This window comes from Hippoglossus stenolepis, chromosome 2 (assembly GCF_022539355.2).
Source record: "Hippoglossus stenolepis isolate QCI-W04-F060 chromosome 2, HSTE1.2, whole genome shotgun sequence".
NCBI lineage: Eukaryota > Metazoa > Chordata > Actinopteri > Pleuronectiformes > Pleuronectidae > Hippoglossus > Hippoglossus stenolepis.
In genome coordinates, this window is record NC_061484.1 from 24080923 (window position 1) to 24100612 (window position 19690).

Consider the following 19690-nt stretch of genomic DNA (forward strand, 5'->3'; position numbering starts at 1 on the left):
ACCTCGGCTGAGATAATGTCTATGAACAGAAGTCTTCTGTTTTACGTTTCTAGTCTGACCAGTCGTGTTTGAGCAGGCTTTGGTCGCCACATTGACTGAAATACATCGGCTATCTGCTTTTTAATTTATCTGCATTCATATGTAGATAGCTGTTGAAAGAGGTCACCTGAGTCTTGACCCTCATGTCTGCTGTCTACACCAGAACTCCCTAAAATAGGCTATTTGTTGTCAGAGGGTAGCCGATTGGCTCGTACTTTTCATCTTTTCATCGCCGTTTTGTATTTGTCTGTCTATTAGCAGGATAAACGGTTTTCCCTAAAATATTCTGGAGTGGTGGGGCATGGCTTTAGGAAGATGTTTAAGGTGAATCTGGATTAACAGCTGGAACCAGGATTGTTAGATTTTAGACTTTCTGAAACATTGCAACTCTTCAATCGCCCTTAGTTGTAAATGTGTCAATACCACATCATTTACAAGCTGAAACCAAAAAAAGTACTGAGAGCTGCCATTCATTTTCAGATTTGTGATCTTTGTAGTGACCGGTTACTCCCGCGAATCAAAACTTCTTCTACATTTTACTGTTTGGACAACATCTAACAAAGTCGAGAAGACAAACCTGTGTGTCCGTCTGGTGCGATTTACTTTGAAACTCGTTTGCACGATGTAAATAGAAAAAAACCCTGATGTGATGACACCTGAAATAAGTCCTCCGGGGGGGAGGAGACTAATGTTCTCCCCCTCTCAGAGCAGGACGCCCGCTCTGCTGTGAAACAACCCCCGGGGGGAAAGGGTGAACATGACACACCAGAACGGCAGTGTGTATTTATGGTGCTGTACGTATATGTGCGTGTTTGTGCGATGTTTGGGAAAGGGCCTGGCAGTGTGAGCGACTGCAGCTATAAGGTTCACTCTCTTCTCAGGGGGGGGAGGAGGGTGAGATAGGGAGAAAAATAGAGAAAGGGGAGCGGGGTGACAGAGGGAGAGGTTGGTGTGTTTTCAGCTGATCCACTTCCTCCCTGATGTTGGCTCTCATTTGTCTTGGCGAGGAAACTGAGCACAAGACTGGAATACTGATGACTGTTACTCCACAGCCCTCCTCTCCTCCTCCTCCCCCTCTTTCTACCTCTCTCTCTCATCTTCACCCCCTCCGTTTATCCTCTCCACACATACTCTACATTCTGTCTGCTCAACTGATTTCCTGCCTCCTGTCTCTCCCCCCCCCTCGGTTTCACCCTCCTCATCTCGGCTCTCTCCTGATGCAGCTGCACTCTGCCGACCCAAATTTCCCTTCCACCCCTCCTCTCCTCCTCTTCTTCTATCCATCTCTCCATCTGACCTCGCTCTACCTCTCCCGCTGCTCAGTCTATCACTTACCGGCTACATTATCCAGCTCTATTTCCTCCTCCTCCCTCTTGCCTTCTTCTACCTCCACCAATTCCTCCTGTCGTCTTGCCTTCGGTAACCCCCGGCTCTCCCTCCATCCCCTGCACCTTGCTTGTCTTTTTCACTTCGGTTTTCTGCTCTCTCGCATTTGGCCTCTCCGCCTCCCGTCCTCCTCGTTCAGTCTGCCTCCCGTCACCTTCTTGTTTCTCTGTCTGTCGCTCTGTCTCTCTCTGGCCTGTGTGAATTAGTACCCGGTCTATGTGGGTCACGGGGGTGATGAGACGTGAAATCAGAGGTGTGTATATGTCTGTGTTCTTGTGACAGAGAGCAAGGGGAAAGAGGGAGCGGGCGAACAGGAGCGAGAGAGAAAAAACAAACTACAGCTCAGACTCTGTACAGGTGATGTCCAGTCAGGTACCGTGACATTTTCTGAAATGCTTTCCCTGTAGACTCCACATGTACGGATACAATCTATGAAAGTACATGAGGACAGAAGAGCAGATGTTTGGCATTTGAAGCAAATACTTTCACAACAAGTCCGTCAACCTGAAAGACCATGTGGGTCATTTGTCCCCCACAGGGGCACACAGTTGTGATGGTTAAGACAGGCGGTGAAGTTTAGGACAAGGTCAAGTTGTTATTAGTGTCATGCACAATAACCACTCGGTTAGGTTAAGGTAAAGAAGTGATGTTTTAAGATAAGAGGACCTTCATCATCATGGTTATAATAACAAACACAAAGTAAAGACTGATGAAGGCTCACATCAAATTTCATATGTAAAATGTTTCGGTTTAGTTTGTTGATTCAAGTTTGTGAACTAAACGATTTCTCAAGCTACAGGCTGTGGGGCTTAAGCCTGAGAGGCTGTTTCCATATTCACATACTGTAGGTGAGCCAGAGGCATGGATAAGTATTATAGGTACTTTAACTTTATAATGACATAGATACATCTGTCCTGAAAATGATCAATATTTATGTTTACACAAGTAGTTTAGTAGGAAGTGTCTACTATCAAACTTCCAAGCAAAGTTTGTCAAGCTCTTGTATATTTATGATCTTTACATGCCGTCACGTTGCCACAGACCTGGGATGAAAATCTGCCTGTGGTTCAGTCACCAACAAAACTAAATCATACTAGAGACAGAAAAAGGGAACAAAACTAGAATAACTCTGCAGCCTCGCAGCAAGCTGCCAACTCCTCACCCCCCCCCTTTCACTACTGACTGGCATATTGCTTTATAGCCTCACCTGCCTGGAACCTACCACCTGCACTGGTAAGTATAAGGTGATCTAAACAGACAGACAAGTAGAAACCACACTCAACACGACGAACACAAGATCAACACAGGACTCTGGGTTTACTGCTGACCTCACAATTCAACCTATCTGCAGAAATACAGAAGATAAATACAACGTCCTGACTGAAACGTAATCCAACGCAGCACACGTCACCCGTCCTCTGTCACCTTGAGTCTGCCCGGCTCCTCCTCTCTCAGAGACCCGATCGTGCAAACCTGTTGTCACTCTCCCTGATCGACCTGCTGGTCTGACCCCACGTACCTGGCAAAACAACATCACAAACACAACAACATAAACTGTCACATACTGGCTGGAAAAGAATGCAACACACAACACAAAACAGGTTAGCTACATGATCTAATTGATAATCAAAATTCCAATAATAATCAAATGACCAAATGTTTAATGTAGGGAGACGGGGCCTATAGTGAAAACACGGGGAGAAAGCACGTGTTGCATGTGTTGAACAGATGAAGGCCAAGTACGATGATGATGATGATGATGAATACTTCACTTTGAATAAATCGCCAGTTTGTGAGTTGCACAGAAATTGAAGACCTTTCATAACCTAATTTTAAACTATTTCAGTTGATTACTGTACATATTCAATTTAATAATAACACTATTCAGAAGGTGCTCTGCTATTTTAAAGTGTACATTATACTTGTTCAAGGTCCTTATTTCTTGTGTGTGAGTACGGGAAAGAGAATCTGCAGCAGAGTGAGTCTCTCCTCTCCGGCAGCACTGAGAGGTTTCTTCTGAATACGAAATGGAAAAGGCTGTAAAGTGCACGGAGCATATCCTGGAATTTTCCTTGAAATCTGTCCCTGGCTGTTTCACATTTAGGACAATGGGAAGTGAAATGCATTTCATCCTCAATGTCACCCAAATTGCATTCCTTTCACAGTCGGTGCACCCATGGTGTCCGTCACTCACTCACTCACACACACACACACTCACGCACACACACACACACACACACACACACACACACACACACACACACACACAGAGTATCTATCCTTTTTAGGACACTGCACTTTCTTCCATTTACAGCCTCACAAAAACGTTGAAACTTGATAAGGTTTGGCAATATGCTAAAATGTCCTCGTTGGCCACAGTTAGCCACTTCCTGTTTGTTCAGACGTGGCATTAACGTCCGTCCTGAGAGATCCAATCACAAGTGGCCCAGCATTAAGTCTCATCTCTTCTCACCTGGCGTTAAAGTGTGTCCTGAACTTGTTTCCTGTGGCCTCCTGTGATCGGATCTCACTTCCCGGAGAGAGAAAAGAAGTGGGCGAGCGAGCAGGAGGAACTAAATGAATGAATGGATGATTAAATATACATGTTTATAATATAAATAAGTGCAAGCTCCTAGGTTAATTCTTAATAGAGTTGAATGAGGAGACAGTCTATCACATTAGCAAAATATATCAACCGATCGCCAATTGACAGTAAATTCGGCCAATCGCCCGCAGCCTTAAAACCAGGGATCATTCATCTTACCCCTAACCATAACCAGGTTAACCTGAAAATGTAATTTTGCCTTATTAGGACCAGGCTTTCCTCATGAGGTCTACTGGTCCTTTCAGGGTTAGTATTTATACTGGTAAAGTGCTTTTTTTAAACGAGTGCCCACACACACACACACACACACACACACACAATTCAATAACAAAATGCCATGATTTATGAAACGTGTGGTCGGTGCGAGCCCAGAGGGGCAGAGGACTGGAGCATCTCGCCCCACACTGACTGACTTCCATTTATCACCTGATGACCCGGCTCCTGTTCTCTCTGCTCTGTTCCCCCGTACCAGCAGCACCGTCTGGTGTTTGTTTCCGTTCATTTGAGCTTCGGTGACATGGATTGATTCGCTGATTGATGCTTTTGACAGATGGCTTTATTGATCGAGCGTGACGAGGCCGGCAGTCTCCTCCTCGCCGCCCTGCTGTTTGTGTGAGGGGAAACTCAAACAGAACAGAGCAAAGTTTGCTTTCCACGCCACGTTAGCCGTCTGAGGAGAGCCTCTGCTTCATGATGTGTTGTCGCTCAGACTCGTCTTTCAGCTTCCCTGCGTCATCCCCCCTTCTCATTTTCTCCGCAGCTGTGTGCAGGCGAAGAGCAGCCATAAGGTTGTCTCTCTCCCAGCTCATTTTTACAATCTGAATTTAATGAGCATCTGCAGCGGAGCAGTCGATGGTTCGCTGATGAGCAAGAACTCGCTTGTTTTGATCATTCAGTATCTGGAGGACTTCAAAGTTGGAAGTCTCGGTAGATTCGCAGTGGGACGGTGTGGCAGGGGAGCGACAGAGCAGCAGTGAGGACGGACGCTTTGCTGGAATATCAAATCAAATCAGGGAAACGCCTCTTTATGAATGAATCTGTGAGTTAAGTAAAAGAGGAGGCAGAGGTCATAAAGGCCAGGAGGTCACGTTGAACTGTGAGCTTCAGTTCATAGAGGTCTGATAAAGTGGCTTCGGTTCTAGACTCTTGGAAAAAGTTTTGTTGCTGACAAAACAAAACGTTTCAGACAGTTTTCTTCATGTTGAACCAAGAACACAATAGTTCTATAAAACACAAAGCTCCGTTTTTTGAATTTTAAAATAAGGTAGAGCTGCAGGAGATGAAAGTCATGGAACTACTGAAGAACATTAACTCTACACAAAAAGTAAACTGTGTAATGTTACTTTTGATGAAGGTCTTATTTGTTCATTTTTCCGTTGATGGCCTTTCTTCGGATCTGTCTGTTGTTTTTGATGAATTTAAAGTTTATTTTTATTGGCAGCTGTGTTTGTCAGTTCATCTGAACAAATTCATCATGGGTGGAGCCTCAACTCTTCACCAGAGGAACTGGCGGACAGCTCGTCGGGAGCGTTGGGACGGTTCCCTTCGGCCTGAGGGTGGTTTGGCTCATTGTCGTGAACAGTGACCAGTGATGATATAGCATCAGGTGCGACTCTCTCAGCTGGTCTCACCTGTGTCTGGTGGGCACCTCACTGAACTGCTGTAGCTCACACGCACATGTCCACACATAATGGACAGTTTACCACTCCACCTTACGACTGGAGCCTACATTTGGTTCCTGCAATGACTACACAGCAAACACGCAGGTTCCAATTTCTCCTTTTAATACTGAATTGGTTGAAAACTAACATTTATAATGAAGTTGTTGGTCAGCCCTACACTTTTTGTATTATGTGTAATAATCTGGATTAACCTTCCCACCAGATGGGTAGTGGCCAAGTTTATGATTAGCTTATAAATTTATGATGGTTTGTGTTGGGGTGAAGAGAAAAGAAGTCAAATTCCTGCCCTGAATTACTGATTCAGAGGGAAATCTTGAAATTTCAATCCAGAGAGGAACAACATTTTGTTTTGTATGTAGTGTTTAGTGCAACATCCATTTTTAAGCATCTTCCTTTTCAGTCTGAGGTGATTTATTTGAGTTGAAGCTACTGCATGTGAACAAACTGTAGCCCAGTGACATCTGGTGACGCCCTAAGCAGAACAAGGTTATATTTAAAAAGTGCCACAGAGATGTCTCTCTCTAAATATAACAGGATGGATACTCACCACAATCAGTCGACGGTTTTTATTTCCTGCACAAAGACAGAGACACGATGTGCAGATGTTGTTTTTGGGGGTGAACTCCTTTAACCAATCACACGATCGGCTGGTACATAATGTAACTGCCGAGCCTTGTGTCTTTATAAATAACAACCCTCTGTAGTGTCATTCATCTGTGTGTACTCGTCCATTCTCTTTGAGATCTGTCCATTTCTCTTTTCCTTCCATCCCTGCCTCCCTCATCTCTCCATCTCTCCATCTCACACTCGCCCTCCTCCTCCTCCTCCTCCTCCTCCTCCTCCTCTTCCCTCCATCCCCTCGGCCCCCTTTCTCTGTAATTCTGATTATTTTAATTCATATTTCATCCTTCGCTGTTTTATTCCAACTTTATCTATTATTCACGGCCTGGTTTAAAAATGTATTAGTGCGAAGGTCACTGATCTGTGCTCGCTCCTCACTGGCTCATACAAGACACAGCGCACGTATACACACACACCTACACTACAGACACACACAGACACACACACACATTTTTCAGAGCGGCCTGCAAGACAAGCGAGAGACGAATAGAACAAAATCGAAATGCATGCAGCAGTAATGTCTCAAACTTTATAGACCGAACCTCAAAACTTGTCCCAATGGACAATGTAGCTCAAGTTAATCAATGAACTAAAAATCTAACACCAAAAATACTCTCAAATCGCAGCTAATTTAAAATATTTAAAATTGGTATCTGTCAAAATCTGACTGCCCCTTATATGACACATAGTCTGACAACAATAATAAGCGAGGAATCATAAAACTGTCACAGTTCATACATTAATGTCAAATGAATAGAGACAATCAAGCAAAGTAATCAAAAAAGAAAAGGAGTTTAAAGTAAAAAAGGAGCTTGAACTTTAATAGTTTAAGTTATAAAGAAAGTTTGAATGTGAGAGACAGCGAGGATGAATGAAACGGCATCGCTCAGGAAAGACAATGAGAATAAGAAAGAGGTAGAGATGCGGGATGAGAGTGAGAGAGAGAGAGAGAGAGAGAGAGAGAGAGAGAGAGAGAGAGAGAGAGAGAGAGAGAGAGAGAGAGAGAGAGAGAGAGAGCAGAGGGAGGGATGGAGAAGCAGGGTTCAGGTAAAAACCTCATGCAGGCAAAGTAACACACATGCAAGGACACACACACACACACACACACACACACACACACTAAACATACAGTGAGCAGCAGTTAAACAGGATCATCAGAATTAATAATTTAAACAAGTGAGTGACATGCCTGCGGTCTCCTGATGGGTGTTTCGCTTCTGAAGCCCACACTCTCACACACAATGTACAAAAAACCATCACCCCGGCTCCCTCCGCTCCGTTTCTCATCTATGCATCTACGCACTGAATTCTAATTGCCTCCTTTGCCAGCCAATTAAATGGCAGTATCTGTCACCATGACAGCTCATTAGCAAATCAGCACTCAGCTTGCAGGCAGCGTGTTTTCAGGCACGCGTGTTTGTGTGTTATCCTGTGGATGCATGCAGCAGCAGCAGCAGCGATGCCTCATAACTTTGCCCAGTGCGCGACAGCCGATCGCTGACCCGACCATGTGTCTGTGTGTCTGGGAGCGTTTCGCTATTAGCAGAAAATGGATCGTGTTGTTTTTCCCTCTCGTGACTGTGCCACGCAGATAAACGAGTGAAATGTGAGCTCTGGTTTTTTTGGGGAGGTTTTGTTTGCTCCTGAATCCGTGTTCATTTGTTCGGAGGACAGATTGGCTCCATTGGACCAAACCTTGTTGGGAAGTGGATTTGACACCCTGCCAGACGGGGAGGGACCCAGAAGCATTCTGGGAGTAATGACTAAGAACAACAGGGCTTTGCCTCATAGCTGAGGGAGTTCAATTATGACTCTCACTGCGTTTTTATATTAAAGTCCAACTGAAATTAAATTTGAGTGTTTTTTTAAAGCGTACAGATCTTCTGTGTGAATTAGATTACAAAAGATTAGTGCTTTCTTTTTTATGACTGGGCTCATACGCTCTGTGGATATACCAGTTTGACATCCGTCCATCTATTATCTCTACCACTGGAGCTGACATTGGGCAAAGTGCTGTAAATGCAGGATGTTTTTTAGCTGCAGGTCGAATCTGGCTGAACATTTCAGGCAGCATGTCACTGATCTGGAGGAATGTACGGTGTTTACAAGCACGTCCAGGAGGAAGGATGTTACATAATAGTTGTGGAGATCACATGTATTTGTTTACAGCTCATCGACACAGGCGTCGACCCTTATCCCCAAAAGTTCTCTGTGTCTTCTACATGTATAGAACTTCCTTTTCATCCTGAGATATTTGTATTATTTTTTTGTTGTTTTCGCATTTTTGCATCTGTCATCAACCACCAGCTAGGAGTGAGTCCTCCAGAGGATCTCCTGCTGTGTTTCACTCTCATTCGGTCATTATCTGGAGTTTTAGCTCGAGGGCTGGTCGGTGAAACTCCGGAGAACGTGCAGAGCCTATTACTCGGAAGTTTGCGTTCTCGCACAAACCCCCTCTGGAGATTATCTGGAGTTCAGTGCATGTGTGAAAGCAGCTTAATTAACCTAACCCCCAAACTGAACATCTTTGGACTGTGAGAAGAGAAAGCTACCCAGAGAAAACCTATGCAAACATGGGAAGAACATGCAACAGTACGAACCACTGCCCAGTTTGACATTCATGTTATAAAACCAGCAGTTTCGTAAACACATCAACATCATACCGAGCTAATAAACCAGTCACAACTCCAAAAAAGCCACAAACTTTACGATGCAACCCACTTTAACTTTCTAACGGCTGTGATCTTTTATATTTACCGGCATGGGGGACATCAGTTGTCCTGTGCCATGGCTTGTTGAATAAGCCACAAAACAAACATCCACCAGGGGAAATGTACACTGCCAAAGTCATTGTGCTGCCTAGAAAAGAGTCAGCTGGAGCATTTGAAAACCGCTTAAAACCTTAACCTGCAAATCTGGATCAGTCTTTTTGTTTAATCGAGTGTAAAGTCAGAAGAGCAGCTGCTGCCACAAGAGCTCCTTCAACACTGTAAGTCCTATTTCAAAGTGTTATTCAAATCTGCTCCTCCGTAGTCCTCAATAGATGAGGAGGACTCATTTTTATCAGTTCGGTCAGGCAGATGGCTACATTACCCATCAGCCCCAGATATTACCATGGTTTTTGTCATTGCAGATGAAATGAGCAGTGAACAATGTGAGATTAAATCATGACTCCACAAGTGAACTAATTTAAACTGCTGAATGTTTCATCAGGTTTTTAGAGATCTTAAGTTTTCTCAGAGCAGAAATATGAGGTTAGTGATTGGATGTAGCTAAAAGTTGACTTCTCGTACGCTAAGTTGAAGCGTACATGTGAATCGGTAATTTAAAAAAGATATTTCAAGCACCATTGCACCCTTTATACTAATGATACACACAAAGGACGGTTTAAAGCAACACTATACAACTTTTTTATCTGAAAAGTGCAGCTTCAAATATTTTTGGGCTGATTTACTGACTTGGAAAAGAGAGAATTGGGCTGATTAAATCCTCACTGCTCACACTGAATGTCTGTGGAACTGACTGACAGTCGCATCTTCAGCTGTCAGAATCAGGTCCAGCAAGTTCAAGAGTAATGCTGAACTGCAGATCAGTTAAAAATATTTTAAAAACCAGCGTTTATCTCGACTATTCACCCAGGAAACTTTAAAAATGTCATGAATTCAAAACAGAGTTTGGTGAACAGTTACAGCGGCAGCTCGTCTGGTTCAGGAAGCAGGGACTCATGGGTAATAGCCACCAGTCAGTTGCTTTTTGGTGCTGTGGGACTGCGCAGCAGATTAATAGGCCTCGTTTTTTCTCTACAAGACAACGACTTAATTGGACAAGAAGCTAGACAGAATTAAAAATCAATGATAAACTTGTGGCTACAGGGGGCGCTGTAGTATATAGATTGTCAAGAACACGCTACTGCAGGAGGCTGTGGTTGGAAGGATGGTTTGAAGAAAACAAGATGTTGATGCGGGAGTTTGTTTCCTGTGTGAATCTGAATTTCTTTTATTGGAGACTGTTCCACAACCTTAACCCCAGGTTTGTTTGTGTAGCCATGACAACCCCTGGTTTTGGTAAACCTGCTGCTGGTACGCTCCTTGGTGTTGAATCCAAGGGCAGTGAAGAGTGACCTCTGTGGTTGTTTGAGTTGGAGGACTTGTATCACCGCAGAGGATCAGTGTGTGTGCATGTGGTTGTTGAGTGGGAAGCGGAGGATCATCAAGTCCAAGTGCCAGCTCGTATAGTCTGCATGAAAATCTTGCAAGGCAGTTGATTCCCCTGTTGACACACCACTTGTTCCTCTCTGGGTTTGCCTGCTCGATTCTTCTCACCACACTCCACGCCTCCTTCAGACTGTTTTTGCTGTGGATTGCTCTCTGTCCTCTCCTAGTAGGTGTTCTTCCCATCCTCCATTCTCCTCTTCAGCTCCCCCCCCGGACAGACTTAAGTTCCTCCTTGTCCAAACACCCTGTGAGCTCTTTCCCTATTTAGAAAGGATTTGATGGCTTTTGTCGTCCAGAGTTTGTCCTTTAGAAAACAGTGTTTTGTTGGAATCTTAAGTGTCCACACAGGCACAGAGGTAATCTGTAGTGCCGTGGGAGAGTCGTTTGATGTCCCACAGCGTAGGTATGAGTCCGTGCATTCATTTACAGGCCTGTAGACCGTCACACACTCCTGAGACACATCTCGCAGTCCTAATATAAACGAGTTTCTGCTCGACAACAAAGACGGATGAAGTCATGGTCGGATTCTTAAGTGGATGAAGAGGCGGCGGCGCTGCACAAGTGGATCCATGTTGTTCTTTTGGCATTTGAATGAGGCAGTAACCATTCTGCGGCTGTGCAACAACATTGATATAATCACCTAACAAAGTTGTTGAGGGGAACGGCTTATTAACACTTCCCACAGACACAGCAACATTCATTGTCCAAGTATAACAGTCGCTCTGTCTGAAGCTCTGGTTTTAGTCTCCACCAACGACTCAGGGAAGTAGCTTAACACTGACCTTTGTCTAGCAGCTAATCGCTAACTCTGTTGCTTGGTGCCTGGCAAGTAGTCTACAGTGAGGGTTTTAGACCTTTTGTTAACAAGAGAAAATGATACTGCCGCCCAAAGAAGAGGTTGATTGGAGAAGTACAAGTGAACAAAAGAAGTTGTTGACTTTAAATCTAAACAATGAGCTTAAAGACACTAAGGGAGCTTTTACACCTGGAAGTCCGGAACAAGCTTCATGTTTGGTTTCACATCACAGTTTAAGGAGCGCACGTCAGACTTCTTTATGACCTACGTCCACTTGTGATCCCCTACGTTGGCTGCGTCTGCCTATACTGTACTTTACTTTGTTTGTGGACGGGAAGGTGTCTGATGTCCGCATGTTGTCAATTCAGTGGGAAGTCGTCTTTTCTGTTTGACTGGAGAAAACACTAATGAATCAAATCATCAATTCCGTTACAACTGTACCAACTTTAGGTCCAGTACTCGATAATAGGTGGAATGCTCCTAATGAACGTCCTCGTCGTTAAAAACACATCGTAGGAGGTGAAGACTACAAGTGATCCTGTCAGCGGCTTCCACTTCCAACTTCCTGCAATTGGTCCGAAAGTCAAAACGATGAAGTTTCCACTGTGCAAAGAAACCAAACTGTGGTTCAGTTTGATCTGGACTCAGACCTCCTGTTTTCTTTGGACTAGACTGTGGTCTAAGGTACCGTTCACACCTCTTATTTTGGTCTGGACCAAACATGGCAGTTGTGACAGTCCCCTAAAACACTGCAGAGCTGAGGCATGATTCTCTAGGTTGTGCATCAAGGAACAAGCCCTCTTCACATTAAACACAATCAGTTATTCATTTTCATTCTTGTCCGACAATACAATCTGTTCCCTTTTTTTATTAAACTCATCTTGTGGTTGCATGCATGACACATATACATCACTTGATAAATTACATGTTGCTTAGCATTCTGGAGAGATGACATTCAGAACACTCAGTGTGAGGCCGCCGCGACCGGCTCACTGCGCCCCGAGCTCGCCTGCAGCCAACCAGATTTTTAAACATTTTTTTTCTCACAACAAATCAGATACCGCACACTGCAGACCTCCCACTGATGGAGACCAGCTGAGTCTGACTCACTCACACTGCTCCTGGGCTCGCTGGTCACTGGGTTTTTAGCCTTCACTGACACTAGTCTGTGAGGATAACAATAAACACCCAGCTCCTCTCTGTTGTCCTCTCCGTTCGCAGTCAAGGGGACTACAAAGGAGCAAATGCACTGCTGATGCATAAAGAATAGCTAAAGAGTACGGCGTGTGTGTGTGTGTTTCTCTTTGTGTGTGTGTGTGTGTGTGTGTGTGTGTACGACAGTTCAGTAGTACTTAGCTAATTTGCCAGCAGTAATGCAAAACCTCAGTTTTTAGTCATTCTTTGTTTTTCTGCAGGCTCCACATCCATCTCCTCCCTTGTGTTTTTCCTCTTTGTTTCTCTTTCATTTTTCTTTTTTTTTTTTACCACTGAATGTTCCAGCCCAGCTTTGCTTCATCTTCCACTTCGTGCCGCCTCACCGAAACAATTTAAATTTTCTTTTGTTTTCATTGAGTTTTTAACCTCAAATCAAGTAGATAATGAGCGAGTGGAATGAAGCCAAAAATTACTTCCGGGAAATAAAAATTGACAATTTTCTGTTCTTGCGTGCAGTTTGTGGAATTTTTTTATTTTTTTTATTAAACCTGCTTTGATTACAGATGATTTGTGATACCTGCGGTGAATGAACTGATCTGACGTCAGAGCAGGGGCTCGGTGACTGAATGTCTGACTGTTTATTCAGTCCAGCAGCCTCACGGGACAACACGGACACACAAACACGCACCGGAATCATGACACGTGTTAGCAGCTGTCAGTTACAATCAACAACTATCTCATCTGTTACAGTCTGCCATTCTTTCCATTTTACCTTTTACACTCAGGCCCCCGCTCGTTTCCCAGCATCCCTGCCTTCCTCTTTCAGTCTCTGTTTCCCTGCTGGCTCTGTCCACCTCGGGCTCTCTTACTAAAAAAAAAACCATGGCTGCAGTTTGCAGGAGCGTGTGTGTGTTTGTGTGTGTTTGCGTGTCATTCTGTTGTTGTGAGGACATTTTGGCTGGTCCTTGGTTTCATTTTACTGGGGAAAGACGCTAGAGGAAGCATTAAGTCAATGAGAGTCCACACATTCATTGAACGTATGTGTGTCTGGGAGAGTGAGACCAAATGCTGTCCTTCATTTGTGCAACAGTGTTGTTATTTTGAATTTTATCCTTAATATGTCGTTTTTATATACTGTCATCTTGTTTCGCTGATTCAACTCCACCATGTTGCTGAGATATGATTTATTATGCTGCAAAGACAATATGAAAGTTTATGAAGTGTGACTGTAATGGCCAAATGAAAACAGCAGTTCTTCCTTTTCCTGGCCATTATTGTTTCTAATGATCTGAATGGGTTTCATTGTCTGAAGCTGTAAATCCTGGTTGCTTGTACATAAAAAAGTAATTACATGGATCAAATCATAGGATCACACTGCTCCTCATATGACATTTACACGCCAAATTAATTACAATAGGAAAGTGATAGCATGATATAAACATCCAATCAATTTACATTGAATTATCCAGCAATGTGTCGATAGATCATAAATCTGCAAAGTTGCTGCGTTTTGAATTGTACTCCATCACGAGGACTATATAGGTTTGAAAGACTTAAAGGTCTGGTAGAAATATCACGAACACCAGAGGAACAAACGCTTTTATTCAACCGTCCCACAACAAATTTACTGTTTACTAAACCCTCCACTGAGCAGCGATTATCTAATTATAACGTAGCAGCCGTGACTCCGCACAGCGGGCCTGTCAAACCTCAGGATTCCCCCAACATCATGTAGCAGTGTGCGTGTGGCCGTAGGAGGAGGGATGAATTGTTTAGAGGGTGAAGTCTTAAAACAAAAACCAAGAAAACGGGAGCAAAACACTCGGTTAACCATATTATCGGTGTTATGTGTGTCAGACGTTACCTCATATGTAGATCTAGAATGTACTGTTATTTACAGAGACTCACCGTTTCCTGTGAGCAAGTGCAAGTAGAAAAAAACTCGCTTTTAATGGGAAGAAACCTCGAGCAGAACCAGGCTCCGGGTGGGCGGCCGTCAGCCTCAGAGAAAAGAAGCGATAAAGAGGGTGGAGGGTGTGTGTGTGTGTGTGTGTGTGTGTGTGTGTGTGTGTGTGTGTGTGTGTTCCCCCATCGTACATTATTTAGTGGGGCGCTGAGGTTAAGTTAGAAAAATACCTGTTAGAAAAATACCTGTTGGGGGATTGGGACATCCACTGTGTAATGTCATCACGGTGTAATGATATTGGTTCTGTCCTGCCCTTTTATTTGGTTTGGCTGGATTGGTTCACACTCCAGCAGCCAAAGTGGCATCAGATATATATCGTTATGTTTGCCAAACCCATTACTCATCCTCAGATCCTCCTGCTCGTGTGAAAGTAAAGTCCGCTGTGAGAAAAACACTAACATCGTATAGCGTCACTGTGACACATGTGCCTGTCAAAAGGCTTTCCTCTAATCAATCCATAGCTCACAGTGAATTTAATTTAATCTCTATAAGTACATTATAATGCGCAATAATACTGGGCTAGCTCAAGAGGATGCTAACATCTGCCTTAGACGTTTAGCCTCATTCTTTGAGCATGGCACTGTAAGGGGTTAGGGTTAGATATGTCTGATAGAGACGAAGGGAGCAGCACTGATGATGGAAATGGATGAGTTATTGTCAGTAATGATAGAATATGTGAGTGGACATATTGTGTATCAAGCAGTCTTGTTGTTATCATAGTCCACGATCAGCTGCCACCACGATCACAATCCAAAACCAGAGTCAATACACACGCTCGACCAATCGCGAGCCAGTCTCAGCTGTCAATCGTTACTTTTTACCCATTTATATAGCATCAAATAACTAATTAAAACCAAACTTATCCCATTTGAACATCAGAGTGACAACAGCTACCTGAAGTGACAGGAACCGTCTTTGAGAACATTTTTATTTGACGTGTATTCTGGCTGTTTAGTTTGTTTCATGTCCCGTCCACAAACATGGAGGAGGCGGGATTCATGACCTATACTGTAGAGAGTCATGTTGTCCATCTTTATTCTGTGGTCGGTACAGAATCTCGAAAGTGGTCTAACTACCGTAGATGGTGTTCAGTCACGTTTGTGGTAATTCTTTGAGTCGGTGTTATATGACACAGTAACAGGCTGCGAGGAAATTGGTCGTATATTGCGGGGGTGGTGAGAACAAAATGATAGACAGACTTTACAGGAAGAGGTCGTTTTCTTTCTCTGGGTTACAGGAAGGTCTCTTTTTTTATACACCTACACACTCGCTAACACACACCGAGGTCTTCGTGAGACACGCAAGGATGAGCAATCAAGTGACAAAGGGGACGGAGAAGGTTGTAAAACTCTTTTCATGATTGGGTTTTTTCCCGTGTGAGGCAGCGCCACGGATTAGCCTTGGAAGTAGGAGCTCTTTCTCTCCGTCTCCCTCTCTGTCCATCATTGACTTGCCAACTGTCAGATGTTGCTGTCATCCTCAGCCGTCCCTTCATCTGTCTCTCTAATGGGAATCCCCCCTCTGCTTTCTCTCCACACAGCCCGTATTTCAACAATGCTTCGCTCTTTTCCCAGCGTATCTCTCCACCGCCTGTGACTCACACAGAGCTTTGAGGTGTCTTATTAATTGTGTTATATAAACACAATTTTATTATTTTTTTGACAAGTTTCACTCAGGAACCAGGGGGAAACGCAAACGAGTCCAAACTTAATTTCCACTTTTTGGGTTTTCATTCTTTTTTCTGATGCTGCTTATGCAGCTGCCCCTGTTTTTGAGTGTTAACTGTCAATCTGTGCAGCTGCCGACTGATTTCCAGATATGTCTCACCTTTGTCGTTCTAACCACTCGTCTGTCTCCACCCGCCCCTCCTGTTCCCTCTCCTCCCTCTGACAGTGATGTGCAAAGCGTGCGGAGACTGAAGGCTCATCGGATTCTGAGAGGTCCTCCATCCGCAGAGGTACGTTTTTCCTTCTCCTTCCTCTTTGCCTCTGTCTGTTTCCCATTCTGCTCTCTGTCTCTGCGTCTGAACGCCAACCTGCTCCGCTCGGCGAGAAGATGTCTGCGGAATACAAAACATCGCTTTAAGTCCGGATGAAAAAAAGGCATGCAGCAAATGTTACAGCAATGCTTACAACACCTCCGTGCACCCGAACACAAGCACAGACAAGCCCTGACATATTCAAATTTTCTTCTTCCTCTGTCGCTAAATTGGCAAAACTACTGTTGTTAATTTGCCATTTAGACACATTCACACCGGGACGCTGTTCAGTTTAACCGCAGTCTGATCTGCTGGATGCCACTGAGCAGTGTGGTGCAGTAGTCAGGGCAGGTTTGGAGGCCTCAAGGGCAAAGAGACGCTGGTAACGCTGCTCTGTCACTTTCCCAACCCAGAGTCAACCTGCTCGTCAAGAGACAGAGCTGGAGACACTGAGGACACACACACACTATGTCCTTTGTTTTTCTGGGATCAGTAGCAACAGGGCGGGGGTGACGTTCTACATGTCAACAAGCGTGGTCCAGGATGTTTTACGTTGCTTCTGGTTGCTTTAAATTCAACTGGATTCACATAATGAAGTTGTTTGAAGTTCTGATTCTGATTTATGAAGCAAAGGGTCACATGACTAACGTATGTAAAGGCGGTCGCATGTCGTGATGAACCCACAGAAGATGTGTCACCTGACTCTTTAGTTCCTCTCAGCTCTACAGTGTTTTTATTCCTCCACCCTGAGAACAGCTGGGACCAGAGGCCTTGTGTTTTCAGCTTCTCCGTCCGTCCATTAGATTCTTGATTCTCAGAAACGCCTTGAGGGAGTCTCTCCAGATTCGGCAGAAACGTTCACTGGGACTGGAGATTGACCTGATTGGAGTTTGGTAGTGAGAGGTCAGGACAGTGTGACCTCACAATTACTGTTTATGACCAAACACATTTCCTGTAACTTCACTGATCGGTGGAGGCACACAAGCAAAAGTCAATAAATCCAGTTCCTATGTTTGTTTTATAGCCCACAACTGCAGTGTTTTAGTTCACAATCACTGCTCTATAAAAACCCAATGTGCACCTGCAACACACAGGCAACAAAGGGCAGAGAGACACTTAGCGACTAGCTGGTGAACACAGAGGAGCCTTTAGTTGCTAGAGAGCCAAATATTTCCCTCAGGAGCTGGTGGAGATTAAAAATGGAGCTAAAAGGAATTAAAGTCAACTCTGGAATTTCTGTATATTCACCGGGTGGCCAAGAGCAAGCGTCCAAAGCTGTTTACTTCATATCAAGTTCAAGTTACTCCATATACCAAACAACCACGACATTAAAACCTGGTATACTGTATACTATAGTTGCCACTTGGTTGTGGTTGATTGTGGCTGACCGTATATAGAAATCGACGATATGACTGCTCCCGTAAAGGGAAGCCAAAACATCTCATTCGCCACCTGGTGGTGGGCTGCAGTATGCATCATAAACCCTGCCTCCACCATGTTAGTAGGTGGGACTGTACATGTCAAGTAAATTTTGTCAAAGATGGAAGATCAATGTCTGTCATTTTAAGTATATTTTACTCTGATGTTTGAAGTGTTAATTCTTCAGCAGGTTTTGATTATTTATTTGATGCAAGTAAGAAGGGGAGGAAACATCTTGATTGACAGCTGAGACTGACTCGTGATTGGTCAAGTGTGTATGTATCGGTGAGACCTCACTACTACAGCTCCATCCCCCGATTGCTACTGCAAAGATGGCAGCGTTCGAATCCGGGGTATTTTGGCTTCATTTCTGGATACCGGGAGTAAGTGGAGACGCGTCGTATAACTTTGGCTGTGACCAGCGCCTCATGGTAGAAAATAGTAGCGAACTTAAGGTGGATATTGATGTTTAAGTGACATTGGCTTTATGACTTTTCTCTGCTCGTGCAATAGTTACACTTCATTTTATTATTTGCCGTTATCCTGTCATCGCCCCTCGTGGTCCCAGTTTGGCAAAATTTACATCGAGCCACTTTAAAAGGTGATAAAACTGTGTCAGTGACATTTTCATGGCGTCGTCTCTGCTGCCTGGTTATTAGCATACTGTTCTTCCACCAGATCTCAGATACAGTTCTGTTAACGTGTATATGCACCAATAGTTAATCTGCTGCAATAAATTAATACATTAAAATTATAATCGTCAAAAATCTCACTGCTCGAACACATATGTCCTTTGAGCAAATTTAGCAGGGGGAGATTTCACAGAGACGTGTCCTGATAATATCTACCCAGTCTGGCGTGATCAATAATCTCTTCAGCAGCACCTTGAACTCTAAGCTGCAGTCACGGCTGCACTGCGGGCAGCCGTCACTCTACCCTGGAATTATCACACGGAGGCCATCAACAACATTAATGTGCATCTCAGGAGCCGTAGTCTTTATCAGCGACGGGAGGGAACGATATAAAGATTGAGAGAACATCATCATTATCATTGTTTCATTGCTTATATCACCGCCGTGACCTTCATCACTCACCAGTTTAGTCATCATCATCATCCGTTCCACCTGCGCAAACGTGCGCACCGTTGTTGCTCCCCGTGCGTCCCTGTTATTCTCGCCAAAGTGCGCCTCTGATCCTTCAGAGTCGCATGTGGCCTCCTGCCCTCGTCTGTCAGCATTTACACACCAAACGATGTTTGCCCGGGATTCAAGGCTTTTTCTATTTCCATCCCTAATGCATGTGAATGACCTGTTTGTCTGTGTGTGTGTGTGTGTGTGTGTGTGTGAGGTGATGTGTAAGTGTGTATGTAATGAGGTGATTTTTATTCGTCCTTCCTGTCCTCCTGCCCTGTCAAGACCACAGATTCAATTTGTGTGTTGAGATAAAAAGAGAGAGAGTGTGTGTGTGTGTGTGTGTGTGTGTGTGTGTGTGTTTGTGTGAGTGAGTGAGAGCGAGAAATCTCTGCCAAGGGATTCTCATCTTTGAGCCCAGAATCAGAGATGGATTGTGGAGATGAATGCTATTTTTGCCCGGCTGTGTGTTTACCTCGGAGATGGAGAGCTCAAATTCAACAGCTCGGCAGATGCTCGTGTCTGAGGAAAAGAGATGGATGAAGAAATAGGGAGGAAAAAGGGGCAAGAGAGAGAGAGAGAGAGCGAGAGAGAGAGCGAAGGGGTGGTTAGGTGTGATTTTTGGGGAAAGAGATATTTCGTGACAGGAGGGCAGCTGGATCTGAGAGGAGAGACGACTGCTGCTGTGTTCGTCTTGTG

General features: G+C 44.2%; 1 protein-coding gene across 1 annotated transcript in view; it reads left to right on the forward strand.

Annotated features, from left to right (window-relative positions):
- The window catches only part of LOC118100360 (protein ELFN1), a 100260-nt gene that overhangs the window by 48022 nt on the left and 32548 nt on the right, over positions 1-19690 (forward strand). Inside the window, exon 2 of the mRNA XM_047338243.1 lies at positions 16358-16421. The gene's annotated coding sequence lies outside the window, so the exon portion shown is untranslated. The remainder of the gene's footprint in view (positions 1-16357; positions 16422-19690) is intronic.